Source organism: Pelobates fuscus, chromosome 3 (genome assembly GCF_036172605.1).
Source record: "Pelobates fuscus isolate aPelFus1 chromosome 3, aPelFus1.pri, whole genome shotgun sequence".
In the NCBI taxonomy this organism is placed as follows: Eukaryota; Metazoa; Chordata; class Amphibia; order Anura; family Pelobatidae; genus Pelobates; species Pelobates fuscus.
The window spans coordinates 127017439-127040915 of NC_086319.1; positions in this window are offsets into that span (position 1 = coordinate 127017439).

The following is a 23477-nucleotide window of genomic DNA, read 5'->3' on the forward strand; positions in this document are numbered from 1 at the left end:
TAGGGGCATCACATCATGCTTTTCCCACATAGAGGCCCACAAAAAGGTAATATACAGATGGTACCTCACTCCGCAAAGGCTCCATCAAATTTACCCTACTGTGAATTCCGTTTGTTAGACATGTAACTCGAAAGAGGGCAATATGACACATATCTGGTGGGAGTGTGAATAGATAAGACCTCTATGGTCACACGTTCAACGACTTTTGAACAAAATAATAAACCACTCAGCGCCTGTCACTCCATCTCTAACGCTTTTACTCCTATTCCAACCCCAATGGAGTAAAGAAACAAAACAAATTATTTTAGCAGCAAGGCACCTACTAGCCCAGAATTGGAAAAAGCCACTATGCCCCTCCCGAAAAGAGTTAATGAGCAAAATGTACCAATATTATAGATACGAGGTTCTCGCCTCTGACTCATATATAAAAACAAATAAGATAGTACAAATGTGGAAACCATGGCTTCCATTGTTGGGTCACTGAACCCAGGAGGCCAATACAGGCAAACACACTACGCTAACACACCCATAGCTCTAGAGTACTCCGCACATATCACTGAAACAACCCGGACCAGATGCCGAGCAAGAGTTTAAATAACAGGATGACGGGGTAAGAATAGGATAGAGACAGGGAAGGATAAATATATATTTGAATGTTTGATGTTTGTTTCCAACACTGTGATGTGCATTATGTGATGTCAAATGAAATGCTGTACTGGTCATGTCGACCTTTTCCCCTTTCCCCTCCTTTTTTATTCTCTACCCCTCTCACCCTTTTTATATGTTTGTATGAAAATAAAAATTCTAAATGAAAAAAAAATAATAATAATAAAAAAACCATATTGAATTGGTCAATATAAGGCTCCAAATCAGACTGAATATTAACCCTTAATACTTTCCCAGCCACAGACGTTAAGCTCACAGGTCCATACTTTTCAGGCAATTTTTTTTTAACTCTTTTTGAATAAAGGAACCACATCTGACTTCCTCTAATCTTTGGTACATTTCCTGAAAAAAAAGCCTCCGGAGATGTATTTACATTAACTTTCTTTAGTTTCTGCAGCACCTTGTCTTGAGTCATCCAATTACATTTTATCTACAACTATTCTGCAGCAATCATTTGCATATATCTTGCCATAAGAGCCTCTTTCATATATACAGAGGAAAAATAGTTATTTAAAATGTCTGCCTTTTCCTGGTTTTCTTTAAATAAAACACCCATTTCTGTTTTCAGTGTACCAACATTTTCATTTTTTTATTGGATTTATACTTAAGGTTGTTTTTGCCTTCATTGGCTATCACTTTAACATTTTCTCGTTTAGCCACTCTAATTGCTTTTTTTCGTGTATTATTGGCTTTCTCATGCATAGCTTTTCTTATCTAGGATGCCTCCTATTTGTCCGATTTAACTCAGCAGCAGCAGGATTTATTAAAGTTAAGGAGATAGTTTGCAAGCAGACTAAGCATAAATTTAGAGAAATCGAGGTTGTGGATTACAGATTTACAAAGAGATACAAAACTGGTTAAGGGTCAAGGGACTCAGAGGTCAGAATAAACAAGCAACAAAGCCATGTCACAACCAGAAATAAGTAGAAACACACTCTCAATTAAGACCCCAACAAGACATTGAAGAAACCATGGAGTGATCTTATATAACCCTTGAATATAAGTCCAGAAAGGATTCCTGTTGGATGGCATTATAATTTTATAACATGACAGGAGGCTTCGTATTTGCTTAAGTCTCTCTTTACTAGAACTCCACAGCAGCACAGAAAAACAACCAATCAGAAAAAAGTTAGGTACTATAAAACTCCCCTCCCCATGCATCATTTCCTCTTTCTTTGCTGCTCTGCAGACAGTACAGGTCAGAGTACCACTGCCTCCTGCTTATAGTGGGTGGCTTTGGGTTTTATTATGATATATTTATGATTTATATTTATTAGATTTAGTTGTCATATTATATTTTTATATTATCCATATTATATATATATATATATATATATATTATTTAGTTATATTTTGTTATATTTAGTTGTCATATTATATTTATTTATTTTTATATTATATAGTTATATCTTATTTTTATCTATTTATTTCAGTTTGGTATAACTTTCCTATTGCCTCCTCTTTGCTTCCCCTGTTTCTTTGGGGTGTGTGCCTTTCAGGGTGGTGGTTTATGGGGGTTCCCTTGCAGTCAGCTTCCCCCTTCTTTTTTCACCCTTCCCCCACCCTCATGGCGCTCCGCTCGGGGTGTCAGGAGATTAGCCGTTTGGCTGCCTCCTCTGACTCCCCGAGCTGCAGTGTGAGCCCGCGGTAACTTGCGGTCGGACGCGAGTACCGGGCGGCCGGATCCACTCACACACGTGGCCACCTAGCCGCGGCCGGCTTTATCCGCGGACCGCATGTCCGCCGGGGGAGTAGGGAGCATTAACGCTGCCCCACCTCCTGTGGTTTCTTCTCCTCCGGTCGCGGGTGCTACGATACCGCCGACCGGAGTCTCGACACGTGGCTGCCTTCCACGGACTGCATGTGTCCGCTGGGGGAGGTGAGAACAATTACACCTGCTCGCCCCCCCCAACCCTCTCCTTACCTCACTTCACTGTCAGAGGTGCACCGGGAAGCCGTTAAAGCCGCTCCCCTCCAGAGAGCCGGCAAGTACCTTTGATTCCCACCAATAACAGGTCTGTCTGATTAAACAGTCACATAGTTTAGATTCTGCAGTATTTTAATATGTTGTGTCTTTAGAGATAGTTTACATGGCTTGATTTTTGGTAATTTATACTATACTGTGTTTATACTGTACCCTATTTATCTCTGCATCAGCTTTATTTTATTTTTCCAAATGACACCACTGGCATTTTTATTTTGTGATTTGTTTAGGATCAAGTCACATGTTAAATGATGTATCCATGCTGGTGCTGGTTAAATTACTTTATGTCATACATTATGCTCTTTAAGTCATATGGAGAAGCTTTGTTCCCAGTTCTTTTAGTACTTCTCTGGTGTGAAGGCATACTTACTTACATATAAGTAGTGATTCATAATTTTAAAGGACGTGGGCTGTGCAGATACTGTTCCTGCCTTCAGATTAACTCTGTTGGTTTCTACATGTGGTTGTGCAGGGGTGGACAGTTGTAGTTGTCCCACACAGGGTGCTACACCGTACTTCATGCACTTGCTTCCAGTGGGAGCCTGTAACCTGCATGCACCATAACTACTGTATCAGAGACCTACATCTGCCCCATTTTCGCATGGTGCCCCAGGACCTATTATGACACAGATTTGGAGCGCTTCCTTAACAAGGACCCTTGCCGCTGAATGATACACCACCGATAGGTGGCTTGGCCAGCTCTGTCTGCACCATTTTTACTAGCCTGCTATGTCTGTGCCCATTACAACGGCCTGCTATGTCTGTGCCCATTACAACGGCCTGCTATATCTGTGCCCATTGAAACGGCCTGCTATGTCTGTGCCCATTGAAATGGCCTGCTATGTCTGTGCCCATTAAAATGGCCTGCTATGTCTGTGCCCATTAAAACGGCCTGCTATGTCTGTGCCCATTAAAATGGCCTGCTATGTCTGTGCCCATTAAAATGGCCTGCTATATCTGTGCCCATTAATACGGCCTGCTATGTCTGTGCCCATTAATATGGCCTGCTATGTCTGTGCCCATTAACATGGCCTGCTAGGCCTGTGCCCATTAACATGGCCTGCTTTGTCTGTGCCCCATTGATTGGCCTGCTTTGTCTGTGCCCCATTGATTGGCCTGCTATGCCTGTGCCCCATTTATTGGCCTGCTATGTCTGTGCCTATTTGAATGACCTGCTATGTCTGTGCCTATTTACTCAGCCAACAATTCTGTGTCCATTCGTTTGGCCTGCTGGGCCTCTGCCCTTCTGACGTGCCTTCTCTATTGGTGCCGAACCCCTTTGGCCGCAGGCCTGGGAGAATATCACTGAGGAAAACCCAGTACCCACCAGTGACATGGAGATGGGCAGGTGTCCAGGCAAGCACCACTACAATACTATCCGAGAGGACACCAGTATACGGCCATCTGAGTTTTGGTGGGAAGTGTGAAGGCCCTAAACCTCATGCCTGAAGGGCAAGGATTCTTATGAAGACCTGGGCACACATCCGCGGTTTACACCAGACTGGCGACGGCACATCTCCAAGGAGACCTTCACACAGGCAAGGACCGCTACTCAGACACCTACAGGAGGCTGCGGTGTTTCCTTGTCTTTAACAAATAACTCTTTACCTACCTCCCGGTACCCATTTAGATATCGGTAGTTATTCCTGCGTAGGTTAACTCCTGGCCCTGTTCAGTGGGGCTTACTTGTCTTGACTTCCGGCCGGCTATTTGCCTTCTATCTGGGATAGAAGTTACGTATTCACTCTTATCTAGGTTTATTATTGTTTTTGTTTTCGTGCCTTCTTTTTCCTTTCACTTGGGTCGTCGAGAGGCCTGACTTGACCTCCTCGACCTCCCGGGTGCTCGTGGATTGCGGAGAACGTCTCCAGCTTTCCTCAGACTACCAACGGTCATCCTGGACCCCGCGCGCACACACGGGATCCGGGCGGTCAGTTGGTAGTTTTCCATCATTGTTTCCAAAGGTTGCCCTCAGCCTTATGCTGATATTAGTCATTGGTGTACCCTGCAGTTGGTCGCCCTGGGTCTCTTAAGGGACTCTGGTTTGGTTCGCAGGAGGGTGCGGCCCTCCATCACCTCGATCCGAGAATATTTGGTTTTCAGGAACAGAGTGCGAACCCATCTCATATACAGAACTGGACACTGATTTGTTATTAGGGGGCGCAGTCCTCCCTCAACCTCAACCGGATACTGGGCTGGATACAGAGGATATGTTTGGAGTGCCACATTCTCATAGAGAGAATCGGTCCCGGATGTAGACTCTACTGTTTGGTTATTAAGGGGTGCGGCCCGCTCAGGCTATCAGCCGGACGCTACCACGGAATTCAATCACATTATTGGAGAGCACAGCTCTCTCATACACTCAACGTTCTACGATGCTGTCCATTTGTTCTTTACACAGGCTTGTACCTAGGCAAGACTTTGAGGACTGCTTAGAGTGGCGTCCCTCCTGCATTCAATTAGATCTGACGTCTGTGCCACTGATTTCGTTCTAGAGGCCTGCCTGGTCATGCAAGATATACATTTTTAGACTGGATCCCTCTATTTTATCTCCTGTAATGGATCTGCTGGATCCGAACCACTGTACCACTCGCGGGAAATACTCAGAGGTATAACGGGAGGAGACTCCCACTTATTTACACACACTCCTGGGGTGCAGGTTTTGGGATATTCTGCACCATAAAAACTGAGAATTGCTTTCTGTTTCGGATATCCAGGTCATTGCGAACATACTCAGTTTCTCCCATATCAAGATGACATGAGATATGGAGACCTTCATGGAGCAAACAGGCACTGCCTTGCTCGGGTAACAAGACTAGGGAAGACCTACTACCCGGTCTGAAGGTAAACCATACGCATGGATCGCATGGTAAGACCGGAAACCCCGGTTGTCTTCAGTCCCCCGGTCATTACGATCTTGGGATTAGATGGCAGGACTGCACCACCCCCTCGGAGCACTTACCTGGTGTTCAGGGTTCGGAGATGGGGGACCCTCCGTCTATACTCTATATGTCCCTCATGAGAACCTTTTGTTTTGGAGTCGCGCTTCCCACTTTTTCAACTACCATCAAAGAAACCTACGAGACTCTATGGAGGTGCTTGGTGTGCCCCGACTCCTACACGGACATCAATATCGGGTCACGGCTCAGGATGGTAGCAGACTCAGATGGGGCTGCCGACATTCTCTAGCAGGACACCACATGTCGGACGGCTGATGCTAGACCCTTCATTTTTCGCTGTCTGCTCTCGGGTGTCACCTGTCTTGGACGGAGGGACTTTACAACTTGCCTGCGCATTGGAGAACGCTATGTGTTCGCGGGACTCCAAGCTAAGAAGGGAGGTATCCCTCTATAGGGAGACATTGAATTCGATTATCAAACTCACATTCCTGGGTCCCTTGACCTGGGTCTACTCTGGGAAGTTACGTGTCTGGACAGTCAGAGGTACAGGAACCTAAGGGTCTCACTGTATTTTACCCTATCTTGTAGGGGCGTGTATACCAGGAACCCCTACACAAATTTTGACAGAGCAGGCATGGATCAAGATCGTGCTACGGTAATCGGAGTATTTCGCTTGCTCACTACAGCACGTGAGGACTCTTCGTGGTTTACAGGTCCCAATCACATTGGATCTGTACATCTTTCGCTCTTAGACGATGACATCTCTGGATGGAACTCTACACTCAGGTTTACGCTTCCCATCCCTTTGTAATTTTCTGGGATTCACTATTCCCAGAATAGTCGACCACCGTTCCTCCATACAATTTCAGTTCGGAACCCTGAATAGACGTCCTTTTGGAGTCTGTTCTCTACTGCAGCCGGGGATTACAAAGTCCGTTTGGAATATTGGATTCACTTCGGATACGGCTAGTTTGACCACACCTTTGCCTGCATTATACATTCATTCTCGGATGAGACATCTCACCGGGTAGACCAGGAGGGAACGAAAGATTCTACTCGGTTCTATCGCGATATTGGTGGTGGACTTAGGCGCATTCCTTGAGATTGGAGATCTCCCTGCAAGGCCACATCGCCGGATGACCCTGGCACGATCGGGGGTACCACCTTACGGATCGAGTGAGACATGGTGGCAGTTTCTTCTCGTGGCCCTAAGTCCGCAAATGACCTTTGATATTTTACAACTACAGGAAACTGGCTGATAGGTCAGCTTGCCAGCTCATGGACCGACTGCTAGGAAACAGGTTACAACACCATGTACAATGGATCTATCAGCGGATGGCATCTTCATTGATCCGTGCTGCTGTGGAGTTCTAGTAAAGAGAGACTTAAGCAAATACTCGCCTCCTGTCATTAATAAAATTAAGATTATAGGTACACTAAAGCTAGCATAATCTACAATTGTGATGCCAAGATGTATATGAACAATGTCACTGAAATAATGCCACCATCTTAGGCTCCAACAAAAGACTCAAGTCAGGATGACTATTAGGAACCACAGTAGTGGATGGTTCCTCTTTGAATTGAAATACAGCATCAATATGTGTACCACAGGTGGAGGAGCCATGTAAACATTAGATAAGAATGTGATCAAGCTCAGAAACACTTAGCCCTACTATTTCTTTGCCATCATGTTGGAAAGCGCTTCCTGCCTATAACTCTCACACTATTGAATGTGTATGTCCTAGTGCTAACAAAGTAGTAAATAAACCCTAATCCTTACTTCAACATTAACTGTAAACTCTTAACACCAACATTACTGTGCTATAAGATATAAAAATAGCAAAATATGTGTTAAAGAGTTACTCCAAGCAGGGCTGGCTTTAGTGTTGTGCGAGCTGTGCAGCCGCACATGGTGCCATAGCAACAGGGGTGCTGGGCGGCCGACACAGCTCGCACTCAGTCACTCACAGGCTGGCCTGAGTCATGTGTTTCCAGTGCAGAGCAAGTGAAGTGCATAGTTCTGTGCACTTGACTTGCAAATTATGAGGAGAGCAGTGACCGGGAGAAAGAGGAGGTCAGGAGCACCGAGGAGGAGCGTGCTCTGCCTTTACAGTCATTCGCGGAAGGATCCGCACAGTGAGTGTGAGGGAGGAGGTCAGTGCTTTGAAATCAAAGTCGGCAGACTGGGAAACTGTCAGGAGGGTGCAGGAAGCAGCAAGCTTTAATGTGAGTCTGCTTATTCTAGTTGTTTACTATTGCTTTTTATTAAATAGATTGTTCTTTTTTTAAGGCTGGCATGTGTTTTTGTGTGTGGGGGGGGGGGATTTGCAGAAGGGGGAGCAAAGGTTTTCGAGATGGGATTTTGGGGAAAGGGTTTTGTAGAAGGGGAGGGGTTTTGGTTTAGGGAGGAGCAGAAGTTTTATAGAAAGGGAATAAGGGTTTTGGTGTAGGTGAGGGGTTTTGTAAAAAAGGGGATAGGGTTTTGGTGTGGGGGGGTTTGTAGAAGAGGGGGCAGGTGTTTCTGGTGAAGGGGCAGGGGAAAGGATTTTGTTGAAGGGACAGGGGCAGGATTTTTGTAGAAAGGGGGGCAGGGGTTTTGTGGAAGGGTTTTGTAGTAGGCAGAACAGGTTTATTGAAGATGCAGGGGTTTTGCTGAAGGGGGGGCGCCTTGAGATGGGTTTGCACAGGGCGCCTGATCACCTAAGGCCAGCCGTGACTCCAAGTATCATTACATCATAACATCTGGCACCATTCTCTGGTAATGGAGCAAACCATTTTACATTGTAAAATGGTTTATCACATTACCTGGGTCATCACCTTCTGCAGCTTTATAGAAGCCCTGAGGCAACAGTGGGTTTCTATAAAGCTGCAGAAGCTGGATGCTGATTGCTGGCTATTCATTTGCTGCAAGTATCAGCTGACCACATTCTGGCCACTGAATGCAACTGTTTGTATAAATCTCTTTGTAGTTTTACCATTAGCTAGCGAATAGAGTTGAGCGAACCCGAACTGTAAAGTTTGGGTTCGTACCGAACATTACGGTTTTTGGACCACGGACCCGAACACGGACATTTCACTGTATGTTCGGGTTGGAGTTTGGTGTTCGGCGATTTAATGGCGCGTTTTTAAAGGCTGCAGGGCAGCCAATCAACAAGCATTATCATGTGCCCTTAGAAGCCATCATAGCCATGCCTACTAATGGCATGGCTGTGATTGGCCAGTGCTGCATGTGAGCTATCATGTGAGCTATCTACCAAAAGGCTGAAAGACCTAAATTGGTCTTTCAGCCACATTTACTAATACTAAGTAAAAATTACTTAGTATTAGTAAATTCAGCCCCTACTCGCTATACTTACATAGTTACATAGTTAGATAGCTGAAAAGAGACTTGCGTCCATCAAGTTCAGCCTTCCTCACACCTGTTTTTTGCTGTTGATCCAAAATAGAAGAAAAAAAAAAAAAAAAAAAAAAAACCCAGTTTGAAGCACAATTTTGCAACAAGCTAGGACAAAAAATTCCTTATTGACCCCAGAATGGCAGTCAGATTTATCCTTGAATCAAGCAGTTATTACCCTACATTGAAAGATTATATCCTTGAATATTCTGTCTTTGCAAGTATGCATCTAGTAGCCCCTACTGCGAGTAGGGGCATGTCTAGTAAACAGTGAGCCGCCAGTAAACAGTGCGCAGGGGTGGGGGCCGGGGGGGAGGACAGTAGGTCCACCCCCTCAATCTTATTTAGGGTCCCCACCCACCGCACAGTGGTGGGGGCCGGGGGGGAGGACAGTAGGTCCCCCCCTCATTCTTATTTAGGGCCCCCACCCACAGCGCAGGGGTGGGGGCCAGGGGGGAGGACAGTAGGTCCCCCCCTCATTCTTATTTAGGGCCCCCACCCACCGCTCAGGGGTGGGGGCTGGGGGAGAGGACAGTAGGTCCCCCCTCATTCTTATTTAGGGCCCCCACCCACCGCTCAGGGGGAGGACAATAGATCCCACGCCCTTATTTTACTTTATGGTCCCCACCCGCCGTTCAGGGGTGGGGGCCAATAGGTTTTTAGGTCCCCCCTCTCAATCTTATTTAGGGCCCCCACCTACCGCGCAGGGGTGGGTGCCGGGGGGGGAGGACAGTAGGTCCCCCTCATTGTTATGTAGGGCCCCCACCCGCCACGCAGGGGCAGGGGGGAGGACAGTAGGTCCCCCCCTTATTTTACTTTAGGGTCCCCACCCGCTGTTCAGGGGTGGGGGCCAATAGGTTTTTATTTTTGGCTGGCTGCTCACTGTTTACTAGACATGCCCCTATTGGCGGTATAGCGAGTAGGGGCTCAATTTACTTATACTAAGTAATCTTTACTTAGTATTAGTAAATGTGGCTGAAAGACTTTTGGTAGATAGCTCCCTTAATACCGTGGTAATTAGGGAATTATCTACTAAGCGGCTGTTTATTTTATGTTATTTTAAGTGTAGCTTGTTTATAAGCATGGGCTTATAATGAAGTAAAGAAATATTAGATAGGTCTGCTGGAAGGTGATTGCCTAAGGGACTATGGAAGCTATTAAACTGGAATGGATTATCTGACTATATCTAGGAGAAAGCACAGATATCTAAATTAAATAGTAATAATGTCCCGGTTCCAGATGTGTTTTGTAAAGTTTGGGAAGTAGGCAGATATTAGCTTGAAGCATATTGTTTCTAAGGGGGTTACATTAAAAAAATAAAATTATATATATATATATATATATATATATATTAGTATATGCCAGAAAATCTCTCAGCCAGGACATTTAATAGGTTTAATGGTTTCAAGCCTGCTACCTTTTCTAACATAACTGTAGCTGATAAATGATATCTGGCATATCATTTTGCTGACTCTGATAATACAGAAGGGAGAGCTATGGTGGTCAAGGAATCATTAATGTGAGACTGGAGTGCATCAGGGTTTTGGTGAGATTGTGCCGAAAAATACCTCTCGAAAAAATCAGCAATAACAAACGGCATTTTAGTAATATTAAATTTTGACAATTTGTTTATTCTGAAATCTTTTCCATAATCTACAAGCAAGAAGGGTGTCTGTTTTATTTGACTTTTCATAGTTTTGTCCATTGAAGGGCACTGGCAGTATCTGCTGATTTAGGAGCTAAAATTTGCTTAGATTAATATGGTGAATTTAATTTGCATTTAGCTTCTAATCAGATTGATGTATGTAAAGTTTTTACTTCAGTAGGATGTTTTTATAGGCTGACAAAATGCTAATAATTTTCTTCTAGGGGCAGTTTTATGTTCATTCCTGTCACAGTTCTCACCGCGACATCCAAACTGCCAGATGAGGTCGCCCCATTAGTGCCCAATAAGGGATTTGAACCTGGGTACTTTTTAGCCCTGGGCCTGCTGTTTCTCCTCTGAGCCACCATACAGCCTGAAGTTTGTGTTTTGCCTTTTATCCAGCACTGGGGGCTGGACGTTATTCTGTGGCTGTTCCAACATTCTCAGCACACCTGTAGCTGATGGCCTCATTAGCCAGGTATAAAACACTGCCTCTCCCAGAAGGCAGTGTCAGCTCCTTGACTCTGGTGATTGGTTTGCTGTTTCCTGTTCTCCAGTTTGCTCTTGACTCCGGCTTGTGTTTTCGTTTATTCTGGCTTCCTCTGACCCATGGCTTCCCACAACTATTCTCCTGGTTTATCCGTTCCTATACCGCGACTCAGAATTATCCTGCACAGCCCCCATGCACCGACTCAAAGGCCAGGTGAGTTCAAATCGGAAGCCTGCCCACTGAATCTACCGGCCGCGGACACAACTCACCTCTGAACACAGTATCCATTTAAATGGTGTGCAGATAAGATTAAATACCTCGGCATCTGGCTCACCGGAGACACAACTCGCCTCTTCCAGGAGAACTTCATACCCATCCTCCGCACACTGCAGCACGACATGCTAAAATGGGGGGGTCTGTGCATCTCCTGGTTCGGGAGAATCAATGCACTGAAATTAAACCTCTTTCCACGACTTCTCTACCTCTTCCAAGCCATCCCGATCATGATACCCAGGTCCTTCTTCCAGACGCTCAACACGGAGATGATAAAATTCGTATGGAAGACGGGACGGCCTAGGGTTAACGGGGCACTCCTTTCCCTGCCCAAAATAATTCACTACTACAGAGCCACCCACCTATTACGGCTGGTAGACTGGCACGCATTGACCTCGGACAAACTCTGGAGGGTCTTGGAGAATAGCCAAGTGGCCCGAAAACTGCCATCCACAGTCTGGACAACGCACCCCTTAAAGGATCCCAATATGATCCGAAACCCGTTTATTTGGGCCACGATGCAAATATGGATTGCCACACGCCTGACAGGCGGACTCACCATGACGCCAGGTCCTCTGACAGCTATAACCCACAACCCAGACATCGCAGGTGGACTGCGACCCGCGGATGTGACGAGAATGGGAGGCTCGGACTGGACCTGTATGAGGCAACTATGCTCCACGACGGGATTGAAAACACTGAGGGAGCTGATCCCGGAGGGCACCATCTCATTAATGAATAGCTTCCGCTACCACCAGATCCAGCACTTTTACCAATCCGTGACTGGCAAACACCTGTTCCACCGAGAACTGACCGCCTTCGAGCACATGTGCGTAGCTAGAGACCGACCACTAAAAGGAATTACACAGCTCTATTCTCTGTTGCTCACGACCACGCCACGCGCACCACCGCTTTATATGTCCCGCTGGGAACAAGCTACAGACCAAACACTCACAGACCAACAATGGGAGAAGATCCACGTACTGGCACACCAGGGCACACTCAGCTCAAAAATTCAAGCTCAAAAATTCAAGAACTCAATTACAAAATTATGGTTAATTGGTACAGGACTCCAGCGAAGCTACATCGCATGAACAGGGAAATCCCCGACATCTGCTGGAGGTGCGGAGCCGAGGGGGGGACGGACATCCACATCTGGTGGTCGTGCCCCACAATCCAACAGTACTGGAGGCAAATCCACTCCAAAATCAAGAGCATTGCGGTCCCGGACCTGACGTTCCAACCCCTACCGATGCTCCTCCATCACACCCCACGCCCCATAGCCACGTACAAGCGCTCCCTAACTAAACACTTGCTTAATGCGGCAAAGTCTCTCATCCCCACCAACTGGCGCGTGGCAGACCCGCCAACCCTAGAGCAGTGGATGGACCGAGTAGAGGACATGTATAGCATGGAATCCCTATCGGCGTCGCTACACGGCAGGGAGACAAATGCGCTATCACCTGGTTCCCCTGGTGCACCTATATAGCTCAGAGACAAACCACATCGGCCTAAGACGGAAACCACTGGGAAGCGGAAAACTGGGGAGATACTAAACCCCCCCCCCCACAGAGACCACAAAAGATACAGGCACTTCCATATCTCTCTTTCTCATTCTCCCCCAACCCAGCCCCCTGCCCCCCCCCCCCCCCCGCCTGGCGGGAGACCACAGGCACGGCGGCGACAGGGGACGCAGGGGGAGGGGAGATCCCAGAACCTACATAGGCGAACCAGCGGGGGGGCCGCCGGGGGGGGAGGCACACGGAAGTTGCACCCCAGGGACGGGAACAAAGCTTTGTCTGGGGGACGGGACAGACGGACGTCACCCACCGGATGCTCTGACCAACCAGAACAGATGCACAACCAAACAAAAACCAACCGGGGGGACTGGGCCCTGAGCTGTCCCGCCCACTACTACCAGCTCCCTAGACAGCCCACATGACCACAACATAAACGGGCCACTAGGCACGATACATCTGGGGAGTTACCACCCCAACATGACGACGTGAAGGGAACTGTCCATACGACACTAACCTAACCTACATGTACTAAACCCCCCCCCCCCCCCCCCGCCCACACAGATAGCCTCAGACAACGCTCCAATAGAGCACAACAGGACTCAAGGACATCGGACCAACGGGAAATCAGCTCACAACCAAAAGACTTCCCCAAGTAGGGCTTTAATGCATTACATGTTACGTTTGACTTCAAATCACTACCCACCCATGCTCACTTCCGAAGCTGGCCAGCAAGAACCCTATTACAAAACATAACGTATGGGACCACCCATGCAGTGTACAACTTGGAATGTGTCCCTCTACCCCATCCTGTACCCCATATACCTAGCTGGCTGGCAGGAGGGAGAGGGTGGGGGGGGGGGGAAACGAAAAACACGCCCATACACTTGGTAAAGTAGATTTACAACTATTTGAATAGACCCCACGTGAATACGCAGAGCAGAGGGGAACCCCCGCAAGTGCAGAGACACCATGCTCTCAACCTGCAGACATACTACGCTGCCCCTCACTGATAACTGTTAATGTTGTTATGATTGTTTAATTGCTTGTCTATATGTTTTCAAACTTACGGCATACCAAGCGACCTTAATTGCCCACCCCTCTATAAGGCCTAACTGGCAAGGGGATTCTGCCTCCCCGCCCGATCCTTCCTGCGCCCCCCCTTCCCTGCACCTCCATAATGAAGTAACAGCCCAATCCTAACACTGCGGGTAACAGCCGCTGGCGATCCTGCCATGACATGCTTATTCTCAGTTATATACCAACGCGCCACAAAGACAGTTGGCATCCTCTACTACAACGTAACTACTTGCACGGCCCATGCTATTATTGCCCCCCGGAACGAGTAGTTCTACAAGCTATGTTTGGATCATATGTTTCTTAATCTGTATAACCTGTATCAGAAAAAGTGTCAGCTGACCCTAAGAATTTATTCCTCACAGTTTACTTCACATGTGGTAACCCCGCCCTCTATACATATGCCTACGCCTGTTTTAAGCCTTTACCTTGTGAAACGTCCCCTCCACCTGTCTCACTAAAACAGGGGGTGGGGGGGGGGGAGGGAGGAGGGGAAAAGAACAGAAAAGAGACGACTGTATTAGACCAGAATATCCGAGTACTATTGTCCATGTTAAGCCCAACAACCCTATTGCTGCTTATTTGAAGTTATGCCTGTACCTCTACTAGACCTAAATGTTAGATAGGTAATGTTTATTAATACTGTTCCTTATACGTATGGCGACTTGTAACTACTTTTGCATACCATATTGTTATATGTTTACTTTTGCTCATACGACAAAATAAAAAACTAAGATTGTCAAAAAAAAAAGTATAATAAATGTAAAAGTAAAATGCTAGCATAATAATTTTCTTGGTGTAAAGTCTTCAAAGTATTGATAATGTTACATAATTACATATGCCAAACCATCCCTATGTTCATCAACAGGACACTGCGAATCTGCCACAGCTACATTAACAACAGATTGCGCATGAATTATCAATTAGTTAGTTTGGCGTGTTTATCAACCAATAAAAGTAGTGACAGAGTTGGAATCATTTGCAAAGTTTTTCCCAAAGATAATAATGGAAATTGTAACTTCCTGTTGCTAGTTATGAAATTGTCAGATTTTAAACAGTTAAAATGTTGCTTAGTCTTTTTAATAAATACAATTGCCCATCACTATTTCTACATTTTTTTTTTTAATTGCTTAGCCTATGCCTGCATTACCTCTTAGATTCGGACATTAGTAAATCTGATTTTCACATACATTTTACCCTGACAAAAGTATTCTAATGTCTGAATCTAAAAAAATTGAGGAGTAAATTACATTTCAATCAAATACAGTTCAGACACTACCGGGGCACGCGTTGCATCAAAGGAGGAGAGACTGAAATACTGTTATTGTTTAATGGAAAATAGTCATCTCAGAGTGCTAGACATATAGATGCAATTTCCAATTTTACCTCAGAGCTAAAAGCCATTTTTAACTTTAAAGTGGTAACTGGACTTTGACAAGAATCAATGTTGTTGTTTTTTAATTTGTAATTCTAAATATTACACTTTTGCAATGAACATTTTGATTTTGACAGTATCTCTCTAGGAACTGAAACCCAGGTATAAAAAAACTTCAATATAGGTTTCATCTCCTTTCCTTTCAATGAAGATGTCATTTGTCTATATCCTTTGTATATACGCATATGTGTGTATATTATTATTTGTATTATTATTGGTTATTATTTATATAGCACCAGCTTATTTCGCAGCTCTTTACAATAAGAGGGAAATTTACCAAATGAGACAATAACAAAATGTAACAGGAACAATAGGTAGTTGAGAACCCTGCTCAAACGAGCTTACAATCTAGAGGAGGTGGGGTATAAAAACACAATAGGAAGGGTATTGAGGGAGACAGCAAATAGACATGGTGGGAAAGTAGCAGAACTGGAGGGGAGAGTGGAGTGTGGCCCTTTAGGAGAGAGCTAGTGGAAGGTTGAGAGATAGAAGTTACTCTTGGAGGCCATAAGCAATCCTGAAAATATGGGTTTTGAGGAACTTCTTAAAGGATTGAAGACTAGGGGAGAGTCTGACAGGGTTGCAGGCGTGAATTTGCAGTAAGGGTGCAAGCAGCAGACAGGAGAAAGTCACCAGTATAGCGGAGAGACTGAGAGGGGGCATATCTATGAATCAGTGAAGAAATGTAAGAGGGGCTAGAGTAGGTTAGGGCTTTATAGGTAAGGGTTAGTATTTTAAATTGACACCTGTAGGGTACAGGAAGCCAGTGTAAGGATTGACAGAGGTGTGAGAGGAGCGACAGGAGAGAAAGATCAGCCTGGCAGCAGTATTCATCACAGACTGTAGGGGGGCAGTACGGCCCCAATTAGGAGGGAATTACAGTAATCAATGCGATTACTAGAGCATTAACAAGTTCCTTGGCAGCATCTTGCGTAAGAAAGGGGCGTATGCGGGCAATGTCTTTAAGCTGGAATCAACAGGTTTTAGCAACAGACTGGACATGAGGTGCAAAGGTGAGGCCAGGATCAAAACTGACACCAAGACAGTGAGCTTGAAAGGATGGTACCATCAACCTGCAGGGAGAGTGAAGGAGGATTAGTGTTATGAGGAGGAAAAATAAGAAACTCAGTTTTAGAGAGGTTGAGATTGAGTTTCAGAAAGCGGGAGGATATCCAATCAGAGATAGAAGAGAGGCAATTGTAGGACAGCAGAGGAGTGGTAAGGGGAGGAGAGGTGTATCTGGGTGTCGTCGGCATACAGGTGGTAGTTGAATCCATATGAATTAATGAGTTTGCCTAGAGAGGCAGTATAGAGAGAGAACAAAAGGGGATCAAGAACTGAACCTTGAGGGACTCCGACTGAGACAGGACGAGGAGAGGATGTGTCGCTGAAAAAAGAGACACTGAAGGAGTGTTGGGAGAGATAGGAGGAGAACCATGAGAGGGCTGTGTCACAGAGACCAAGAGATTGAAGAGTTAATTGAAGGAGGCCATGGTCAACAGTGTCAAAGGCAGCAGAGAGGTCAAGAATAATTAGTATGGAGTAGTATGTGTGTGTGTGTGTATATATATATATATATTCCTCTCAAGTATAACTCTACGGTTTCTTAACATCCCTCAGTATATTTGGGGAAAAGCATGATTGTAATCACCTTCTAAAAATTACCTGCAAATTCTTAGAAATATTGAGTTCCCAGTTGGCATCTGTAAACAAAACACTTCAATATTTTAGTATTCTATTTTTCTAGGGAAAAAAAATCTGAAATCTATGGAGCCACAGGGGTGACAAGGGAAAATGTGTTTCTTTAAATCATGGGGGCTCTGTACTCATGTGCATGACTTTTGATTGAGATACTTATCTTGCGTGCATGCATTCACTATTTTGTAGGCACAAAATATTAAAACATGCACATGAGGTAACTATATGGTGGTCAACAGGGCCGGTGTTTTGCTAGCACCTTCCTCCTTGCTGTCTCTGCTTGCCCCAGTCCATGTCTGGCCTCCAATATGGCAGCAGAGTTTGTCCTCCCCCCCCCCCCCTCCCATTTTGATTGTACGTTCGATTCCACCACCATGTAGGTGCCCAGCCAGTGTCCGAAACAGGCTGATGCAGTACAGAGAGAGGTAGGTCCTCAGCAAAGTTCTTGCCCTGTTGCTAACTTTTTAGTTATCTCGATGGCACACTCTATTAAATCATGTGCACAAACTAGAACAGCACTATTTAAAAAAAAAAAAAAAAAAATGTCCATTGTCATTTATGGAGCCCAGTAGAAAGCTATCTTTCTGATGAGAATTGTAAGATTCAAAATGGCAACTCTGCTTTTTTTATGGTTTTGTCATTTACAAATTAATGAAAAGTTAATCATATTCAAAACAAGATATAATATGATTTTCAGTTTTACTGAAAGGACATTTACTTTTTTTTCATATTTCATAGGTTTCACAAACAAGACAATTTTGAATAAAATAATTACAAATGGGATAAATATGTCTGTCTATCCGTCTATCTATAGTACACAGAAGAAAATATCTAGAGAATATAAATATGTTCAAGTACTTATATAATTGCTTCCATAATTTAAATAAAAAGCACGCGATTGAAGCTTTGTGAAAAGAAAAGAAAAAGTACATCCTTAAACAAAAACATGTTACCAGCAACTCTGCGTGGTCCATGTTTGTATTATGTTGGTAGAAGGACACACAGATGTGGGATTTATATCACTGGATCCTCTCACTTCACTCTGCTTCTGTTTATTTAAAGGAAAAACTTTTGCCAGAGCTTAATAGATAGGATGCAAAGCATTCCATTAATAATACACAGAAATGTTTTCATAGCGCATTAATTGAATTTAATTTAAATTTGTCTTTCTATAATGAATGAATGTAATGACGGGGATTTTCTGCACACAGTAATCCCTGTAACTCTGGAGTGGTATAAAGTAGACATGCGTACAGCTGAAAAACGTGGTTGTGTCAACCGTTTTAATTATGATTAATTGTTTGGCGGCTTGTTAGTGCTTTTTGTAAATAAAAAAAAACCAAATTGAAATCCATTTCAATTATACTTTTCAAGATAAAAAAAGACTCACCAAAGAAATCTGACGGTAAAAAATAAAACCATATCATATACATATACATATCAGGATATAATAATAATAATCGTGTTATAATATAAATTTAATAATCGTGTTATAATAATAATTTGTTCCTTAGCAGGTCTTAAAATTAGGTAAACACAAAAAAATACATGGCATATTACACTGTCATGATTTATTTAACAGAAAACAAAACAAAATGGAGAAGTCATGTGTGAAAGTACACCCTTACTGTTTCCATAGGGATTATGAAGTTAAGTAGAAGACAGATGCTGCTAATCAAATCCCCCTGATTAATTAATCATCAAGCAAGTGTTTTAGCAGTTGGTTGGTCTGTAGCATGCCGGTGTGTTAACACCATGCCAAGGAGAAAAGACATCAGCAATGATTTGAGAGAAGCAATTGTTGCTGCCCATTAGACTGGGAAGAGTCATAAGGTAATTTCCAAACAATTTAAAGTCCATAGTTCGACAGTGAGAAAGATTATTCAAAAGTGGAAAACATTTAAGACAGTGCCAATCTTCCCAGGAGTGGACATCCCAGCAAATTCACCCCAATGTCAGGCCATGCAATGTTCAAACAAATTGCAAATAACCCAATAGTTAAATCGTAGACTCTACAGGCCTCAGTTATCATGTTAAATGTCATAACAGTACAATTAGAAAAAGACTGACCAAGTATAGTTTGTTTTGAAGGGCTGCCTGGAGAAAACATATTTTCTTTAAAAAGAACAAAACACAAGACTTCTGTAACAATGTCCTTTGGACAGATGAGGCCAAAGTGTATAAATGTGGGCTCATTTCACAGCAGCACATCAAACACAGCATATGAGCAGACACACATCATATCAACTGTCAAGCACAGTGGTGGAGGGGAGATGATTTGGGCTTGTTTTGCAGCCACAGGACCTGCGTACCTTGCAATCATTGAGTTGATCATGAACGGCTCTGTATACAAAAGTATTCTACAGTCCAATATGAGGCCATCGGTCCTACAGCTCAAGCTTGGCTGAGATTGAGTCATGCAACAGGACAATCAGACAATCCTAAAGCACTGACAAAAATGAACTTGTTTCGCCAGAATCTACACTTTTTCAAAGGACACTTTGAAAACCTCAATTCTGGCAAAATGCATTAATATGTTATCAGTGCTTTATGCTATTTATTGGTTTTATTATGTATTTCCTATAAAACTTGTTTTTGATCTATTTTGTGTTAAATCTGTTTTTAATTAGGATCCTCATATTAAACAGTTTTCCCACGCAGGGGATGAGGCACAAACATTTCATACAAAAAAGGACCTTGGCCTAAGGGGCCTATCTCCTATCTCCTATAACTCTTGGGAGTTATCGAGTTTTGGTCATGGGCCAAAGTTCCAAGGATGGGTGTGTTGAGCTGGGAGAGGAAGGGTAAAGAAGTTAAGAAAAAAATAGGGAAGTGAGAAAGAGGAGAGAAAAAAAGGTAGTAAAACCATCGCTGTGTGTATCTTTCCCTTTCTTTCGATGTTACTTTTACACTACTTTTAGGTCTTCAAATTTCCTCATGTCTTCCACTTTTTCTACTCGGCTCTTTAGAGGGGGTGTGCACGGTTGTCTCCAAAAGAGGGGGATGATAACCTTTGCGGTGTGGGAGTTTCGGGATCACTGACTTTTTGTAGGTCGGTGTTGGCATGGTGTAGGAGAAATGGGGCTGGTAACAGTTGCAGAGATTCATCTGTCACTTCCCGTATCACCCTTCCGATTGACTCCCAGGACGGTTTGATGAGGTCACACTTCCACCACAGCACCAGCAGGTATCAGGTATTGTGGGATCTTTGGCATGGAGGGCTGCAGGAGTAAGGTACCCCATCTTGAGGACTTTGTAGGAGTTATCTTGTAGTCGTGCCGACCCCAGTGTCTTTTTTGTATATGGGTTATGATCTTATCCCATTCCGCCTCTGTAAGTGTCTCATCTAGATGCTCATCCCAGTGCCTGATGCAGGGAGGAGGTAGGAGATATCGGCCTGTTACCAGGGATGAGTAAATCAAGGATATGGCTCTTGGCAGCACTTTGTCTTGTGCGCAGAGCAATTCAAAATATGTTCAGTCTCGGAATAGACAAGGTTTCTGCGGACTCGAATGGCCATACTGTGTTATTTGTTCTCTCACCAGTATGTGTAGGAACATGTGTGGTGGTTCTGGGAAGAGTTTGGTGAGTGGAAATGCGTCTGCAATGCGGGGTATCCGTATATTTTTTGTCAAACGTGGGAGAGGTTCTTGTTCTCCCGCCAGGAAGTCCGGGTTGACACTCAATGAAATAACAGGGCTGGGGTTTGTAGTTGAGTAGTGCTTTGTGCCCGATCCATAGGGTTGCAGTGACAAATGTAGTATGCGTTTGCTGGCTTCTTTTGTGATCCACGGTAAGGTTTGAAGGTTTTGAATTCCAACTGGATTGCCTGCAAGGAGGAACCTGGGTCTGTCACAATGAATAGGAGGTCATCGGCGTATGAGAGTACTTTATGGTGTGTTAGCCCTATTCTTACTCCATGGATATCCTCATTATATCTGATCTTGTTTATGAAGGGCTCCAATGTCAATTCAAATAGCAGGGGTGACAGTGGGCAGCCTTGTCGTGTCCCGTTGTAGATCCAAAACGGGTCAGAGAGAGCTCTGTCTGGCGGTTGGGCATGAGTATTCAATTGAAGAAGCCACATACGGTGAAACGCGTTATGGTTATTTTAAATAGTGTATTTTATTAATAAAAAAAATTTGGTCAAAGTAAAAATCTTCTTTTTATTGTATGTTAAATACACCTTTTTTTTTTTTTTATCTCTCCCTGGCATTTTACTGTTCCTGTACTCCAAGCAATGCGAGGTGGGGATCATACCACCAATGTCTTTAATATAGAGCAGTCTTTACTGCTCTAGACTTGTGAGTATAATCTTAATTTATTTTATTTAATTGTTTATCATATCGAGAGCACTGTTGGTGCCCCTCTATTTTATCCTTTTGAAGCATTGAAAAACTAGACTGTACAGACGGACGGACCTTTTCTGTATATCCCATAAGCAGGGATTATACCGCTGTATGCCATCTAAACAAGAGCTGGTCATAGCTCTTTTAATTGTGAGTGAATTACCTTCTTTTTTAATATATAACCTTTTAGATTTTACTTATTACACTATTGGTTGCCCTCATATCTCCTTCTTATCACCATATATATACGAACACTCTGATGTATGCCCTTCCTAAAGAAGAGTCCATCCAAAGGCCTTTGACCTTCTTTTGCTGCTCTAGTGACATTTTTTGGAACTTATACTTCGTAATATAGGCGCAGCGCTATCCCTTTCTAGTACTGTTTCTTTTTAATTTATTAAAGGGTATAGAGGGATCCCCTTCGCTAGGGTTGCTGCCCATCCATAAATTGTTTGTAGATTAGTGCTGACCTTTTGTTGTATTCTGAACGAGGGTTAAATGACTGGGGGCCAGGCTAGAGTAAGTTAAGGCAACATACAAGGAATGTCTGAATATCTCAGTGAGCTAGACTGACTTTGGCTCAACTTTTCCCACACAGTACAGTGCAAGGGTCAGCCATACCTGATATAAAGTACCAGACAGCATCCAACCTCTGTGACTTTCATAGTTTTTCTGTACCATCCATAAAGGTATTCTGAAGTCTCTTGTCAAACATTGTGATCCAGTATAAAGTAAATACACCCTAAAGAACATGGCCAATGAATAGTCCAGCTTTAATGCAATAATAATGATCTAGCCCCTCACAAAGATCAGTGCTTAATGTTGCTCATACCACCAAAGTACTGTGATAATAGATGTTTGTTACAACTGGTACTAAATATATTCTAAAAATACAGCTACAACCTCTGCACCTGTATAGATAAATATATGCTGTTGGTTAAGTTGGAGAATGCTCCAGATTTTAAATTCCAGTTTGCAATTCACTGTTTAATACATAAACCCTCTAGGCTATGTGAAACTAATCATCTTCTTGAGAATATCATTGTATTTTACAGTCTAACTTTATCATTACGATTCAAGATTAAATATATATTGAAAAACGCCAGATTGTTTTGTACATTGAGGGTAATGGCAAGACTATGCACTATGTGTACAAAAAGATTAAAACACGACTGTGTACTGTATTTTAGTGGGGAATAGGTTGTCCCTCTTAGTTCAAGGTTGGCTGTGCACTCCTTTGGTACTGTACTTTGGGGAGGTATAGGCATGAAGGAAGGTTAGGAATAATTTTTTTCTATTAAACTAACTTGTCACCTTCTGTACAAAGGGTAAGGTGAAGGCATAAATCATCTCTGGCATCCGCACAATGCTGCATTTACTATTTACCTTCATCTTGTCAACCATGCTATGAGGGAATCGGGAGTATAAAAGCTAAGTACCCTTCCCATTTATGCACCGCAATATTATAGAAACACAATAGCTACACATGTGTGTGTATACAAATGTGTATTCCTAAAGCTATAGCATCCTAGTCACTATTTAAGTTACAATCCCAATGATTAAAAAGATAGTTTACTTACCTTTTATCCCAAGTAATGCTCTGTGGATGGCCATGCCTTCATTGCTGAGATCATCAATGTCAGTATGACAGCCACTAGAGGCTATTAAACTCTGCAGAATGACAATGCTTTACAGGGTTAACACAATGAGGGCGTGACATCAAGACCACTGCATTGAGAAAAAGTGGTCTGGGTGTCTATAATTGTTCCTTTAATTATGTCTCTCATTATTGATTTGTGGCAGATATTGCATTATTCCAGTGCACATGTTTCCAAGCCACTGTGCTACAAAGTGAGTAACGTCATCCATGCATTATTCTCCATAATGCAAGGTTTATTAATAATAATAAAAAGTAATGTGATGTTATTTAACCCCTTAAGGACCAAACTTCTGGAATAAAAGGGAATCATGACATGTCATGTGCCCTTAACCCCTTAAGGACCAAACTTCTGGAATAAAAGGGAATCATGACATGTCAGACATGTCATG